The sequence below is a fragment of the Anneissia japonica genome, unplaced genomic scaffold (assembly GCF_011630105.1).
Source record: "Anneissia japonica isolate Jap-2015-1 unplaced genomic scaffold, ASM1163010v1 scaffold288006_len43433_cov135, whole genome shotgun sequence".
NCBI lineage: Eukaryota > Metazoa > Echinodermata > Crinoidea > Comatulida > Comatulidae > Anneissia > Anneissia japonica.
This window is the reverse complement of record NW_022738480.1, coordinates 39861-43286: the sequence shown is the minus strand read 5'-3', so window position 1 is coordinate 43286 and position 3426 is coordinate 39861. Positions and strand designations below refer to the sequence as shown.

The following is a 3426-nucleotide window of genomic DNA, read 5'->3' as shown; positions in this document are numbered from 1 at the left end:
CATATATCTAATTATTTCTATTGTCATTGGTATCATCCTCCATGTGGTAGTGATATGTCATTTCATTTCAGGTCCCTCCCACTCCCCATACCCGGCGGAGTGAATGACATCATTATATGCCCTGCCGTCATTGGCCACTCATTTAACCTTACGAAACTGACCAATGGAAACCTACGATCCACATTTAAATACATTGTGTGTACCAGGTACTGGAGTCTACCAATGTTTGACAAATATCTGTGATTTTAAGGTACAAAATACAACAATAATAGCTGGTGTGCTCACTGATAACTACAAAGCAATGATAATTCATTGATGCAAGACTTAATATTCAACACAACTTGATTGATTGAATGTTTCATACAGCCTCTAGCCGACGAAGCCGTAGCCTGGTTTGGCTGGGCCAGTGCTAGCTGCTAGTTAGGCCTAGCCTAGGCTAGGCTAGCTAGGACGGTGCCCTGATGATGCAGTGTTCGTAGAAAAGGTAAGGTAAGAATACGATACAACCATACTAATGTAAACAAAATAATAAAAAAACCAGGGTAGAATGGGCCTAGGCCTACCCTATCTTTTATCTTACATTGTACTACTCCTATATTATAACATAGGCCTAGGCCCTAGCTAGGCCAGGCGTAGCTAACTTTAGGCCTAGGCCTACTGTCATGTCTGTACTGTAGTTAGCCTAGACAGGCCTAGCCTATTAGTAGCTGGTTTTTAGTACAATTATAGGTACCACATGATAAATACAAAGTTGCATATTAAAAAAAAAAAAAATAGCACAAAAAACTACTTATTCTTAGTATCATAAAAAACTTTATTTGAGGAAAATTGAGCCACTGGTTACGGTTTTATAAACATTTGAAGTTTATGAGCGCGTGAATAGCAAGTTGCATGTAAACAATAATATTTCTGTCACTTTTTGCCATATATTTCTGTTAATTTTTGTAAATGCTAAAAAATAGTGTACATTTTGATTGTAAATTTTTACTGCAAATTACATTGGTCAATTTATAAAATAACTTCTTCAGATGACCTTTGACCCACAATTCTGAAAATAGAATTAAAACTATCCCTCACCCCCTCCCCCAACTTGTGACGAATGACAAATTTCATTGGCTGTTACGCATGACGTCATCCTCATGCAACAAAAACTAGCATCATCTCACAATTCTATCGAAATCATCCTATGTTTAATATCCACTTCAATCCTTAAATATTTAACTATTTTTTTAGATAATCATTAGCTAAAAGTATATTTGAATACTTTAAATATCATTTAGTTAACTTTTTGAACTCATATTTATTTTATTTACATGAAAAATATTGCCGTTTATATGCAGCACTTTCGCTAAGATCGTTATGGTCTACCTCGTGTACACGATGGCCGATCAACATCTGATCGTCGGTTTTGCGGTGCCAAAAAAAAATATTGCTATGCCTCGTATTACATTCATATTTGGCAAATAAACTCTTAGATATATAAACTAATCTTCGTTATTAAAAAATTGAACTTCATTACTCGCAATTCTCTGGAAAAAAACGATGAATTTTAATGAAATTTTCAAAAGTTGATAACTTTGCTAAAAGTTGGCCGATTTCGGAAAAAATCAAAATGGTGTACTACTTCGACCCCTGAGTGACGTGATTGACCTGATGGAAACGTCTCAACCAATCAAAAAGCATTTTATATGAATATTTTCTTAAGGCCTTTTGTTGACAAAAACACGCTTGGCTGAACTTGGCTAATGACACTAATTGAAGTGCGTGACGTCACGCATCGTGTGGTGCCTAACAATTAGGGCCTTGCGCTATGCTAGGGGCCTAGCTACTACTAGCTACCTATTATTATTATTATTATTATTGTTATTATTATTATAATAACAATAATTATTATTATCTATACATTTTCAATAAAATGGTAATATACAACAATACAAATACAGTGTTGACAAATTAATTTAATAATAGTTATATCATGGCTAAACCAAATGTTAACCTCTCTCACTATTATTTCTCTGTTAATTCTAGAACTTTAACAAAGACATGATGTTAGCAGATATAATCATCACATTCTGCGAGGATGCCGGAGACATACTACAAAACTTAAGTATGCTTACAGATGACAGTAGGGTAATCAAAATGCGATACTCTTATTCAGAAGAGCAAGGTATGTTCATGTTTTTTATCGCTTTAAAATTGTCAGTTGAGTGGTTTTTTCATGACAGGGCAGCATACTACACCCGTAAGCAAAATAATAAAGATTATATTTTAAAGCATTAATTGTTATAGTATATATCTGTACTGTAAATAATTAAAGATTATATTTTAAAGCATTAATTGTTATGTAGTATATATCTATACTGTAAATAATTAAAGATTATATTGTAAACCATTAATTGTATAGTTTATATATAAATGCAGTAAAAGATTAGTGCAAGATCCTAATATCTAAACCCTTATCTTGAAGTTGATTTTGAGCCTTGTTTGAGTTGACTTCCTTTTCATTTTACAGTCCTTTCGACTGTAAAATTTCTTATGTATTTTATGATGCCGCCGCCACCACCACTGTCACTGTTCGCATATTTTGAAACAAATTTGAATCTAAATAAATTTGCTTCAGCTGTATATAATATAATAATATACTGTAATTATATTATTTTGAATATTATTATTATATGTCGTCTTTGTACAGAAAACGATTAATTTAGGATTTACAAAGTAGTAATATATTCCCATTACAATTTGTCATTGCAGATGGATATGGAGACGACATTGCAGATGGATATGGAGACGAATGATTCAACAATAGATCGTAGGACCAGGTGGACCCATACCAAAGACCTAGACTAGGGACCAGCCTAACTACACATGGCCCTGACACGACAAAACAACTCATAAGTTGATGTTTTGAGAAACCCTAGGAAATATTGACGGAAACTTCCATCTAATTTAAATAAAAAACCAAGTACAGTTGATTTTTTTAAGATACATCTATTGACAATGTGAATTTTCATTTTTATGCTCTTCTAAATGCAATAAAACAAATCTCATTTTAAGGTCGTTTTTAAAGTCATCGTGAATATTTATAGCTTGTAGGGGTTTTTACTGTTTAAAAAGGACAAATCAATATGCTTAAAATAATATATTTAATAACAACAATTAGAGTGTATACAAAAACTATCTTTAATGACTGAACTTGGGATGAATTGGCACTGTTAATTATTATTTTTAATTGTAATTTAATAAATAAATTCGATATACACAACGATTAGAAATTGGAAATTTACAATGGTGAAGAAAAGAAAATAAATTTTATAGCCTTTCAAATATTTATTGAGGAAAGTGGTTCTTTGATGTTAACTAAGAATAATGTAGCAGGAAAATATTCGTAATGTATCATGTGTAATTAGAAAATAAATTGTATTC

At 32.1% G+C, this 3426-nt stretch overlaps 1 long non-coding RNA gene across 1 annotated transcript; it reads left to right on the top strand.

The window, feature by feature from the left end:
• The first annotated feature begins 183 nt into the window (after positions 1–183).
• LOC117117588 lies at positions 184–2941 on the top strand. Its single transcript, XR_004446927.1, has 3 exons — positions 184–484; positions 2029–2167; positions 2755–2941. It is a non-coding gene; the product is annotated as an uncharacterized LOC117117588 (long non-coding RNA).
• The last annotated feature ends 485 nt before the right edge of the window (positions 2942–3426 follow it).